The sequence below is a fragment of the Uranotaenia lowii genome, chromosome 1 (genome assembly GCF_029784155.1).
Source record: "Uranotaenia lowii strain MFRU-FL chromosome 1, ASM2978415v1, whole genome shotgun sequence".
NCBI lineage: Eukaryota > Metazoa > Arthropoda > Insecta > Diptera > Culicidae > Uranotaenia > Uranotaenia lowii.
The window spans coordinates 160,253,674-160,267,853 of NC_073691.1; the positions used below are offsets into that span (position 1 = coordinate 160,253,674).

A 14,180-nucleotide genomic window follows, 5' to 3' on the forward strand; every position below is an offset into this window, starting at 1 on the left:
AAGGTAAAGGTTTATTTGACAAAACTGCAGAACATTAGAGAGATTTTGAAAAAAAGGTTTTAACTTTTCTTGGAACCGCGAGCAATTTTTTTACTTCTGAGAAAAAAGTTAAAAAAGATTAATTTTTGTTGATTTTTTTAAATCCTGCAGAATACGAGAATTTTAACGAAAATTGAAAGTATGATGATTCCAAATGGAATCTTGCATATTTTCAAAGCAAAAGTCAAATCGTTTTGTAGTCTTCAACAAAGTTGTAAATGAATGACAATTTTCAATATCAAATATCATAAAACGGAATAACATTGGTCACCGGGGTAAAATTGAGGCGCTTAGGATTAGAGGGGTGCAAGTGCCGAAATGATGATTTCGAGAAAAGTTTTTTTTTCTAAATCAAAATTATCGAATCGCATTTTCTACTCAATTTTCGATGGAGTGTGTCTCAAGAGATCTAAAATGAATGATTCTGAAAGAAAAACCAAAGTTTTGCGATATTTATGTTGAAACGCGAACTACTTTTTTTTTATATTTTTCACTTGCATCCTTCTGATCCCAAGAATGACACTTGCACCCCTCTGACTCCACACAGCAAATTTTTTTTTGCTGGAAACCAGCAAAATTTTGCTGGTTTTTGTCCCGCTGACTTTCCAGCAAAATTTCCAGCAATTTCAATTGCTGGAAAAAAACAGCAAACGTTAATGCTGGTTTCCAGCAATTCAAATCCAGATTGCTGGAAACCAGCTATTTCTTTCAACACAACCGGCTGTATTTAGTATCAAATTTATATTTCAATTCAAATTTAAATTTTGACTAGCTGACCCGGTAAACTTCGTTTTACCTTCTAAAGTATAAATCGTAATAAATGTTTAATTTCATCTTCCTTAACTGCATTGTGCTCGCCAATAGATTCTTATGGAAATCGTAACAAATAAAGTTTAATTTGTTTTGGGACCCCCTAATCAAAAGTGAGATCCTTGAAACTATTATACAAACCATCTCTGACCCAAAAAACCCTCGGATACCAAATTTCACTTCATTCCGACCGACCATTCATACGTGATGTTATCACAAAGAAAACGCCTCCATTTTTATATATAAGATGTGAAGAGATAATTTTGTATGGAGACCCCCCTTTCATAAAAAGTGAGATTCTTGAAAGTATTATACAAACCATCTCTGACCCAAAAAACCCTCGGATACCAAATTTCACTTCATTCCGACCGACCATTCATACGTGATGTTATCACAAAGAAAACGCCTCCATTTTTATATATAAGATGTGAAGAGATAACTTTGTATGGGAACCCCTCTTTCATAAAAAGTGAGATTCTTGAAAGTATTATACAAACCATCTCTGACCCAAAAAACCCTCGGATACCAAATTTCACTTCATTCCGACCGACCATTCATACGTGATGTTTTCACAAAGAAAACGCCTCCATTTTTATATATAAGATGTGAAGAAGAGATGGGAAGAGATAATTTTGTATGGGGACCCCCCTTTCATAAAAAGTGAGATTCTTGAAAGTATTATACAAACCATCTCTGACCCAAAAAACCTCGGATACCAAATTTCACTTCATTCCGACCGACCATTCATACGTGATGTTATCACAAAGAAAACGCCTCCATTTTTATATATAAGATGTGAAGAGATAATTTTGTATGGAGACCCCCCTTTCATAAAAAGTGAGATTCTTGAAAGTATTATACAAACCATCTCTGACCCAAAAAACCCTCGGATACCAAATTTCACTTCATTCCGACCGACCATTCATACGTGATGTTATCACAAAGAAAACGCCTCCATTTTTATGTATAAGATGTGAAGAGATAATTTTGTATGGAGACCCCCCTTTCATAAAAAGTGAGATTCTTGAAAGTATTATACAAACCATCTCTGACCCAAAAAACCCTCGGATACCAAATTTCACTTCATTCCGACCGACCATTCATACGTGATGTTATCACAAAGAAAACGCCTCCATTTTTATATATAAGATTACTGGCTGTACATAAAATGAGCAACAAAAACCATTATTTTCTCCTAATTTTTAATAAAGGGATACATTTATTTCCAGAAACACGATTTTTTTTTCAATATTCTATATATAGCATCGGCTTTGGGGAGGCAGCTTTGTGCCAAAGTGTTATGATCATCCGCCACCTGTAAGAATAATTTTGATTAGAACCTTTTATAGAATATCTAGCTGTCCTATAAAAACTCACCCTTGACTTGATATCTTGTTGCTAGAATATAGAGGAAAATAAAATAATTATATTAATCTAACCAAATTTCATAAAATAGAGTCTCACCTTGCTTCAGCGTACGGAAACAAACAGACTCCAATTTGACAACTCGATTGCTGATTTTCCAGCAAACTAAATCAATTGCTGGAAAGTCCAGCAATTTGAAAACCGATTGCTGATTTTTCAGCAAAAATGACAAGAACACAATCGAATGCTGAAAAATCCAGCAATTCGAAAACCGATTGCTGGTTTCCAGCAAAAATTTGGATTGCTGAACGTTTCCAGCAAATTTTTTTGCTGGAAATCGAGGCAAAAATTTACAGTGCAAACAATATGATCGCATCCTTTTGGAACCTGTATGTAACGAGTATTTTTAGTATGACACTAGCTGTTTTGTTTTTGTTCACATATTTGATTTTCTGCGTTTTCGGGCTACAAATTTCCATGCATATAAGAATGAACAAGATTTGCAAGTTCCATTGGAATCAACTGTTTAGCTGGTCGCTTTTTCCGATAGAATCAACGTATTTTTCCCCTTGGTTTCGTAGCTTTTTCCGCAAGTTGAGTTTCCAGACTGTCTGATTTCGTTGGCATTGTCGGGGCCTTGATGAATGACCAATTGACTCTCCAGAAGTGGACTCATTCTTGTTAGCAACTGCAGCAGCAGCAACTTCTAATTCGCCAAAAGAACCGTGGATGTTTAATTTATCTTTTTTTTCGGTCCAATTCTACCAGGCCCTTTTCCAAAAGTGTTATGTAAATATTCCTTAAAAGACTTAATGTTATTTTTTGTATGATACCTTCCGACAACGACTCATCTGAACTTTCCGAAGTTTCAGTTTGTGCCGTGGAATTGTATGTGACATCATAATCAGAGCCTGTCGAAAAATCTTAATCCTCTGAGCTTTCATCCGAGGGATTTTGCTTAGATATATTTGCCAAAAAATTGTTGTTACGTGCGTTTCGTGTCTGTCTTTTACCCTTATTAGCATAAGCTAAATTTGCCATAAAAAAAGAAACCTTTTAGAATATTTCGTATAAATAACAATGAGGTTTTTCATGTTTATTAACCTGGTGTATGTCTTTTTGGATTGATAAACCATGAATTCAATTGACACCACTGCTTGTGCCCCACCAAGTATGGCATGAAAAGTGGTCTTGCAATACTTCGCTAGACATCCAGCAGTGGTGTCAATTGAATTTCTTGTTTATCAATGCCAAAAGACATACGCCTGTTGAACAGCTAATAACTTTTTTGTCTAAAAAGATACGAAGTTATGATATTCGACAAAGTTGTTCAGCGGTAAATTTCCTGTAAGAAATTGGCACAAAAACCATTAGCAGGCTCGGTTCCACAGAAGAAACAAAAATGATGTTGATTTTTCAGTACAAAATATTCAATTTTCCCATACAAACCTAAAAGTTCAAATTTACTCATGTAAACGTTACTTCAAAATTCTGCAAAAAATCATGGATGAGTTTTGGACCAAAACGAAGCTTTTAAGACCCCAGGGTTTGAGAAATTAAAAAAATACGCCAAATCGACTCAGTCTAATGGTCCATCTTTCGATTTTAATTGTTGTTTATGGTCTTAGAACATTAAGGTCGCGATGTTGTTTTTTTGGACCGCGAAGAAATCTAAACCAAGAAACACCGAAATTCAGCATTGTATATCTCAGAACTCACTGGACCAAAAGTTACAAATTTAGTATCTTTGAGCAATCGAAAGTGTTGTGTTCAATTTGGTAGTGTCCCATTTCTAAATGAACCAAGCTTTAGTTGAACAATTAGTAAAAATCTGAAGAACAACAGTCTCATTATAAGCATTGTATATCTCAGAATTCACTGGACCCAAAAGTTACAAATTTAGTATTTTTGAGTAATCGAAAGTGTTATGTTCAATTTTGTAGAGCTTCATGATTAATTTTAAATCATTTGAGTTTGTTCCGAACTGCCTCAACAATTGATATTGAAAATGCAGACCCCGTTCGATTTTGGCAACACGCCCGAACATTTTGTGTTTCCAAAATCGAATGTTGCGAAAACCGAACGGTTTTTTTCCAACTTTCAACTTAAAAAAAAACCTTTTATTTCTATCATTCATATAGTTTCTAGTCAGCTTTCGACCATTTGTATTCATTTTCTATTTTTTCTTATCAAGTTTTTGATGCCTTTAGCACTTTTCTTGTTTTCTTTATAATTTTTGTTTCTTTTTGTATTACCTATTTGCAGAGGTCGGCATTAAAGTGCTATTCGCTAGTTAGTCCGCTAATTTTTTGTTTAAATATGTATTTTTTAACTTTATTTCTGGAGAACTTACGGCTGAAAAAACTCCATCACTTTATAGAAAATAACATTTATCAGCATTCTTGCTTGAATAATTGCACATAGTAGAGTTTGTTTATCCTTTTTTTAAACAGAAATCCCGTAAGGAAAAAAATAAATTTGTCGACAAAAAGTAGCGGACTAATTAGCGATTAGCGATTTAACTCCAGACACTAGAAAAAAGCATGTATCAGCATTCTTCCTAGACTGATTACTTGTGGTGACGTTTGTCTATCTGCCAGTACAAAAGTTTGGTGAAAAAAAAAATAAATTAAAACAATAATTATCTAACAAAAACGGAGCAGACAAATTAGCGATTAGCGCTTTAATGCCGAACACTGCTTATTTGCAATTCTGGTTTTTTCTCCAACATTTCTTTAGTTATTTTTCTGTTATTTTTGGTCTTTTGTTTGAATTTGTTTTTTAATTTAATGAAGAGGATCTAAGTAGTCAGCGAAACTGAAGAGACGTGATTGACAGAAGCTCCGAAAATTCGTTTTTTTTAATTCCCGCATCAAAAATTTCAGTGAATACATGTTGAAGGAAGGAATAATTAATGACAATCGTGTGTCCTGCAAGAGACATTGAATTTTAAAGTTGTGGTCCGCAAATATTGAAAAAGAGCTGTCAGCAGACGTCTTAATGTTTTGCTTTCGTGCGGTTTTCGCGAGCGTGCTTTTTTACTTGGCTCACTGTTGTCCTTCGAAGTGATTTTTGCAATTCTATCGGTGTCTACAGTTTGTCCGAAAGTTTTTTTTTGTCATTTTGAGTACTTTATTTTTTTAAATTTTTGTTTTTGTAGTTGTGTTCTATCAACATTTAAGAACGTAAAAACGTATTTATAATGTTTGCCTAAATTATATTGGTCCAGTTATAGCGACAACTAAAAGCCAATGTCGTTTCGAAAAAACCCTTGAATTTTGACACATGTGCCAAATTCGGATGTTGCCAAAATCGAATGTTGCCAAAAACGAACGGGGTCTGTATTATTAGACTGAGTCGATTTGGGGTCATTTTGGAATTTCTCAAACCCTGGGGTCTAAAAAGCTTCGTCTTGGTCCAAAATTCATCCATGATTTTTTGCAAAATTTTTAAGTAACGTTTACATGAGTAAATTTGAACTTTTAGGTTTGTATGGGAAAATTTAATATTTTGTACTGAAAAATCAACATCATTTTTGTTTCGTCTGTGGAACCGAGCCAGCTGATGGTTTTTGTGCCAATTTATAAAATTCATAAAGGAAATTTCCCGCTGAACAACTTTGTACAAGACCGTAACTTCGTATCTTTTTAGGAAAAAAAAGTTATTAGCTGTTTAACAGAGGTATATCTTTTCGCACTGATAAACAATAAATTCAATTGGCATCCCTGCAGGGTGCCTAGCGAGGTATGGCGTGACTACTTTCCATGCAACACTTCGCGAGGCTCAAGCAGTGATGTCAATTTAATTTACTGTTTATTAATGCGAAAAGACATACCCCTGTGAAACAGCTAATAACTTTTTTTTCCTAATAAGATACGAAGTTACGGTCTTGTACAAAGTTGTTCAGCGGGAAATTTCCTTTAAGAATTTTATAAATTGGCACAAAAACCATCACCTGGCTCGGTTCCACAGACGAAACAAAAATGATGTTGATTTTTCAGTACAAAATATTAAATTTTCCCATACAAACCTAAAAGTTCAAATTTACTCATGTAAACGTTACTTAAAAATTTTGCAAAAAATCCTGGATGAATTTTGGACCAAGACGAAGCTTTTTAGACCCCAGGGTTTGAGAAATTCCAAAATGACTCCAAATCGACTCAGTCTACTGGGGATTTTTTTTTATTATCTGACGGGTTTGCGCCGGGGGTCTTCAGATTTTCCCCAAAATTGATAATTTGGTTCATTTTGGCGACTTAAAAACACATGTATTTTTTCAGATTTCTAACATTTTTATTTTTTGAGTTAGCTTCGGTTAGATTTTTTTGTAAATAAAAAATAACCATTTTTCAAAGCTACATAACTCTGTTGTTTCTCAACGGAAATTATAAAATAGCACATCAAATTGCATTGAAATTTTATCAGCTTTCCAAATAGAATAGTTGAAAAAAATTAAATAATGACCTTCAGCATGAAAAGTTGTAAATAAACTTCAAATGGCGTCTAAAAGTACCGTCTGCACCACCGAATATTTTGCAAAAAATACCATTGTATAGCTCGATTCATGATGCAACTTTCATCTGAAGACACCAAAGTGGGCCATTAACACCTTGAAGAGTTATGAAAGAAATAATGACAATAAATCTCTTTTTTTGCATCTAAAACAAACAATGGTCGAACAACAGCACTCACATATGGAGATAGCAAGCACTTCTAACAACATGGAAACAAAAGAACTTATCAAAGCAGGTAAAAAAACACTATTTTTTCGTCCTTTTCAGACTGCCTCTACTCGCATAACAGTCCCATATGAATTTTCGTCATTTTAGGTCAACATAAGGTTTCAAAATAAAACACTAAAAAAAGAGGTTTTGTTCTAGAAATTTCGAAAAAAAAATATCAATTCGTGGCTGTCCTATATGAAATATACCTGAATAACAGTCTCATATGTGAAATACCACGGATTTGGTTACTTTTCAATGTTTCTTTCGGCGAAATAGTCTTTGGTTTATTGCTTTGAATCATTTAAACATTTTTTAACTCACTTGATGTCGAATGATGCACACTAGTTTTCGAAGGAAGGTCTGACTTTCTTAGGAATGACTTCCTGAGCGAAAAACTATCGGATGCAATCAAAAATCGTAAAAAGATTCAACTTACAATGTGGTATTCATGATATTTTTTTGCAAAAGTATGTTTCTTTTTCTGACAATTGCATTTAGAAGTTCAAAAATGATCAAATTTAAGTCTTAGAAAGTAGCTTGGTGAGAAAAATATATTTTGTATGGGACTGTTATGCTAGTAGATTCGAAAAAGGTTTCAAATATGATCGATTAACAGTCCCATAATAAATAAAAATGGTGCTCTCGACCTTACCAATAACCCAATCCCGAAAATTTCAGGTCTAACGATTTATTATGACAACCTAGAAACGATTTTCGTTTATGCTGAAAGTGGTGGTCACAATTTAAAAATATATTCCAAAACAGAAAAAGCTGATTGTCTCGCTTGCTTATTTTTGTATATGGGACTGTTATGAAAGAAGGGGCGGTAGATTGTTGCAGCTTAACTGACTTCATGTTATATACAAAAATCTAATAACGTATTCGTTTATACCCAGTTTTGCACCAGGTCACAACAAGTTATGCACATTTTACTGTCATTTTTAGAAGTTTATGCGCTAAGTTTTGCATCCGTAATTCCCCAGATTTGATTTAAAATGGACGGTGGAACACTGAAGATTCGTGTGTGAGCGATCGAAGGAGCAAAACACTGACTACGAATTATGTTCGTTCTGGTATGGTAAACCTCAAAACTGGGTGAATGTAGAAAATGAATACGGTAATAGTATCATATTTTCATCATTTTACAGTCTGGGCTGGCCATACTGAGCTCTTTGATTATTTCTTCAACATTTGTGCCACCTTCTCATACTTTTTTGATCAATGGGAAAGGATTTTGGTGTCCAGTGCTTAGCGCCCGATATAAAAACTATGTAAAGCACGTCTATTTTTTTAATCACATTTTTGTGATCCCAAACACAGGGACTGAACCTTCTACTATTGGCATGGATTATGCTTCACAATGATCTTTGATCGAAAAATTAATAAGTTATATAGTATATGATCACGTTGTAAAAGCAACATTCCCATTATTATTTATACTACATAAACCATACGGTACTCAGAATTTTGGTTAAAATTTAAAGTCAGTTATGCTGCAAACACTCTACAAAGCACGAAAAGGTAGTGTTTTTACCTGCTTTGATAAGTTCTTTTGTTTCCATGTTGTTAGAAGTGCTTGCTATCTCCATATGTGAGTGCAGTTGTTCCACCATTGTTTGTTTTAGATGCAAAAAAAGAGATTTATTGTCATTATTTCTTTCATAACTCTTCAAGGTGTTAATGGCCCACTTTGGTGTCTTCAGATGAAAGTTGCATCATAAATCGAGCTATACAATGGTATTTTTTGCAAAATATTCGGTGGTGCAGACGGTACTTTTAGACGCCATTTGAAGTTTATTTACAACTTTTCATGTTGAAGGTCATTATTTAATTTTTTTCAACTATTCTATTTGGAAAGCTGATAAAATTTCAATGCATTTTGATGTGCTATTTTATAATTTCCGTTGAGAAACAACAGAGTTATGTAGCTTTGAAAAATGGTTATTTTTTATTTACAAAAAAATCTAACCGAAGCTAACTCAAAAAATAAAAATGTTAGAAATCTGAAAAAATACATGTGATTTTAAGTCGCAAAAATGAACCAAATTTTCAATTTTGGGGAAAATCTGAAGACCCCCGGCGCAAATTGTCAGATAATAAAAAAAAATCCCCTACTGTATTATGAAGGTATTTTGTATCCTTTATGATCAAGAAACTCATTAAAACCGTCAAAATAAAGACTGATCAATGTTACCCCAAAGCATCAAATTCTAAACAAAGACGAAATCGATTTTAAAATAAATTTAAAGTATTCTAATAATTTTTTGCAATCATATTTTACGTTCGTTCATAGGAGTCCAGTACTGGTTTTAAAAATATGAAACATGCCACATTCCCATTAACAGAAAAAATAATCGAAAAACATTGAAAAAAGTGATCAATCCCCCGTTTTACGGTACTCAAAAACTTTCTTTCGAGAGGTCAGAGACAGTTTTCACCTTTTTGAATATCTAAAAATTGTTAAATTGTTTTTTTTTTAACCGTTCAATTTCTTATCCCGTCCCTTCAAAATTTCCAAAATACCTCAAGGGGGTGGGAATAAATAAAGTTTGAAGTATTTTATGGAAATTTCGGAATAAATATCAAATATCCGAAGATTTCAAGAGCAAAAAAAAAGTGGATTCATCACCTTTTTGTATGCGTGATTTTATTAAATTTTTCGATAAAATATTATTAATTTATGGGTTTAGGGGTATGATATACTATGTATTAATTTGATTTATTCAAGCTATCAAGAGATTTATCCAAATTCATAAGTTTTTTTTGCATTTTTATTATAACCTCTCGCGTTGATCGAAGTCCGAGTGACAAAAGAAGGATTTGAAATTTGTTCCGGCCTAGATAGATTCAAATCAGTTTTTTTTTATCATTTAAGGTTGTTGGTTCATCAGTTAGCGTTATTAATGGTTGATTTTACTGAATACTGATCAATTTTAAAATTTCCTTTGATCCTATCACCAAATCTAGTAAATCTAGACAAAATCTGACAAAAGAATCAAGTTCAGGACGCCAAAATCCCTAGTGGTATCGAATTTTCGAAAATTAATTTTGAATTCTCAGTTGGATTTCGATATTGAATTTCAATTTCGAATCTCAATTTCTAAATAGGTATTGATTCTGATATTTGAGGTTTCAGTTTTCCAGATTGTGGTTTTTTTCAAAATGACAAATTGGATTTTTCTTAATTTAGACTTTGATGCCAATAGACCTATACGTACAACTAACTGGTGATAGATTCTTTAGATTAAAAAAATATGAATAAAAAAAAACTCACCGGTTATCGATCGCATGCATCCAACATTCGCTGCTTTTCCGTTTGCCGTTGGCAAAAAGTCGATATTCTTTTCATCCATTTTGCGTGTGTCCGGTGTTGGTAGAATGCTTTCTGTTTTATCGATCTCTCTTAAATCAGCTGCCTTATCGTTCTGATGGAATGTTTTGTATATCTTCTTTTGTTTTTTTTATATCTCCAGAAAGCCAACGAAAATTTGCATGTTAAGCTATTTTTAGCTCAGAACGATTTGCTGCTGCTGCTGAGTTATCGTCACTGGGATCAAGTGGCATATCGTGACCGCTTCTGGATTGTCCACGTGCTCCTTCATTGGGATCAGGACTGTCAACCCGAACGGCTACTTCTAGGTCAGCTCAGCGACTTGCCAATTGTGATCGTTAGGGATGTCGAAATAGAGGACGATTGTTTGATTTATTGCTGGTGACTGATCTGAAATGAAAGAACATTTAAACATAAATTAGAACATAAGTCTGTTTTGGTAGGTTGATTTTTTAATCGTTTTTTCAGATTTTTTGAGATTTCCTACATTTAAAAGATGGAAACAAACCGGAGGAACCTTTTCTATCAACAAACTTCGTAGGATCAATGCCAAGAATGATTCCTGCATTACTTCCAGTGTGAGAATCCCAGACGAAATTAATTCCAATGCAAATCAGTTTCGAATAGCGGTGTTAAATGTGCTGGTGATGGGGCACATGTTTCGAGCCATCAGTTTTCATTTGAATGCAGAATGCGACTTCAATATAAACTTGTTTTAGCGCTGATTAATTGATTGAATTACAATCAACAAACACGAGACGCCACACCACCGTTTCGTCATTCGTATCAGGGTATTTCAGGGCAAAATATGTGAATCGAGCGATTAAAACATTTCTAAAACAAAACATTTAGGAAGAATTTTAACCGTAGCAAAAAATAAACAAAATATTCTGGAATTCAATGTCGGGGATAGCGAACGAAAATAACCCTACTTACCCTTAAAATTTGTTGAATTTCGTGCAACCATTAATTCATATCACGTTTAAAAAGAAGTCGCGACAGATCAAATATTTTAAATTTGATAAAAACCATTGTCGAGTGTACTAATACCAAAGAGGTCTTCAACCTTCGCACAAGTTCCAGCTTCAGGGTATCTCTGTAATCTATCATAACATTCGTCGAACGTAATCATTATCAAGCGCTATTATAGTCAAATTGAAAGTCTCATTCCGGCAGATGCATTTGACAGAAAATGGAACAGTAGTGCACCTTTCAATTCATATTAAATTGACATAGTCTCAACAATAGCAAATAAGGGCACGCGTGTCGCTGTAAAGCAGCCCTTTGAAGTATACCTACATACAAAACACTCATATTTAGTTGCCTGTTGACGTCGGGGGATGACGCCGTAACAGTAAAATGCACCTCGACGACACGCGAAAATAGTGAAAATGACTGGCGCGAATTTGTCCACGCGGTATGTCATTCAAACGATTGCCGTTGGACAGATTAGGTATACCGTTCTGTAACGATTTACATAACATTTGCAAATCATGCACTGGTGTGAGCGTGTATGTTTCAGGTTGGCAACACAAATTGTACCAAATTGATACAAACTGTGGTTCAAAATATTTTTCTTTGTGAAAGGGGAAATTCAGTTGAAATTGGAAAGATTTGAGTTTTCCACTTCGAAAATCAACTCTCCGAGGTATATTTTACAATGGATGTTAAAAATTAATCCAAAATTTGTCAAAAACCAATACCAAGTGTACTTAGTGTGTCAGGTTGTAGTAGGGATGAATCATCCCAGAGGATGAAAATCCCGTATGAAAAAAAAATGTCAGGTTGTTGTCTGTTCGATATTGTAGAAGGTTCACGCGAGCCCGAGAAGCGCAAGATACCGGTTCAAATCCCACTGAGGGGCCAGCAGTTTTTTCCACCCGTTTTTAACATAAACTTTTATTACTTCACTTTTTTTTCTGAAATTATAATGACGGAGCATGTATATTAATTAACAAAATTTCATTGACTGAATGAAAAAATACCTATTTAAGAGTCAGTGACTGTAATAAATTTAAAACTGTAGCTATTCCGGCGTAAAGAAAAAATCTGTTCTTTTCGCTACCATAGAAATATTCTACACAGCAAAAAATTTCTAAAAGTATACGGAATCTAAAACACGAGTGATCTATTTTTTCACAAGTGTAATTGAAAAAAGATGTAATTTTCCACTCCTTTTGATGGAATTTTAGTCTTTTTTCAAAAAGCGAATAAAAATAAATTGTTTTGGTATAATTTTACATTCCGTGATGTAAAAATAAAGCAGCCAATGAAATTTATATCACAAGCAGTGTAAAATTATATCTATTTGATTTAAAATTGACTGAAACTGTTTGTTTGTGCCATTTGCCTGTCGAGTCATTTTTCGGAAACCGCCAGTGTTTTCGTTCCAAGACGAAGCTCCATCATCTCTATGATAAAAGTGGTAGGTTTTTAAATTAGCAAACAAGCGAATGATGTTATTGAAATTAATTAGTTGTTTCTCGATTACAGCGACGGCAGGTTTTAAAGTGGCAGGGATCCGGAATTTGATTGCCAGGAGAGGAATTTGCGTGAACGATCCGAGGCATTTGTAAGCAAAAGCTATCCTGACCCGACAGTGACATATGGATCCGGACCATGACAGTCCGGAACGGAATTCCCCTTTGTCCCCCAGTGACGCTGACCGGTTGGAATATGCCCCAGTCTGGTGGTGCTCGTGATGGTGGGTGTACTTTGTTTTTCTTCACTATTGATGTTTTTTTTAAATAAATATTTAATAGTAGTAAACTAGTGTAATTTTTCTTTTCAAAAGGCTCATAATATTCCATAAAAATGCAAGTATCCCGAAAACAAATCTAAAATTTTACATCGCTGTGTATTTTTACACGACAATAAGCTGTTCCCTTTCCGTGCATCGTTTTTGGTCTAAATTTACACGCCTCAATGTAATGACGATGTAATTTTAGATTATAAACGATGTTCCGTTTTCGTGCATCGTTTTCAATCTAAAATTACACGAATTTTTCTTGCTGTGTATAAGAGCTTAGATGTTCAAATTGAATCTATAATTTAATGAAAAAAACTAGCTGTCTTGGTAGACTTCGTTCTACCATAAATTCTATTTATCTATTGAGCTCAGGTAATCTCAAATGTCAAATATTGAATTGATTCCATATTTCACAATCTGTCGTATTTCATATTAAATTTTGTACTTGTACTTGTACTCTTCCGTTTGAAAATTGCAAGGAGTTCTTCAAGGTATATAATTGTCATTCCAAATTTTGAGAGAATCATTCGGAAATTGTTTTGTTGTTTCTAACTTAGATTTTTTATGAAAACTCAAAGAAAAAAGTTTTCAAAAATAGAAGTGGATATTAATGACAATAAACTAAACAGTCATGCCAGAACCATTACTGAATAAAATTTAATGAAAATCACTTAAAAATTGTGTCTTTTGCAAGATTGTTTACATTAAAGAAACTTCCCTTCTCCACACATTTTCGCAAGTCAACAAGATATTCAGTGTTATGAATAATTCTTTAATACTGAAACTTGTGTTTGTGTTCCAAATAACCTGAAAATCGCTTACTAAGGGGTCAAATAAATCAGCGATTTTTGTCGCATTATGTTTATGTTGATAAACACAATAAATTGTCACTTTTGTCGAAACTTGGTTGTAAATCAATTTATATAAAAAGTGTATAGCAATTATTTGAGTTCTATCGAGTTTTATTCCCGTTTTAAAAGTGAGAAACGTTATTATCTAAAATCATCTTTTTACGTCCAAAATTGCCTGTGTAACAAATTTCTCAAGTTTTTTTTTTGTTTCGATTATAGTCGTTTTACCAGAAATTTCTCAAGTGTTACGTGGATATTGCATGAATTTTGTTGTTTCTTCTATGAATTTTGTATGGGACCTCCGTTTCAAA

The 14,180-nt window shown here is 33.7% G+C and overlaps 1 long non-coding RNA gene across 1 annotated transcript; it reads right to left on the minus strand.

Moving 5' to 3' along the window:
* Positions 1–9,535: 9,535 nt before the first annotated feature.
* On the minus strand, positions 9,536–11,192 carry LOC129738804 (uncharacterized). The gene is made up of 2 exons (XR_008735644.1): positions 10,757–11,192; positions 9,536–10,659 (listed from the first exon to the last, which is right to left on the minus strand). It is a non-coding gene; the product is annotated as an uncharacterized LOC129738804 (long non-coding RNA).
* Positions 11,193–14,180: the final 2,988 nt, after the last annotated feature.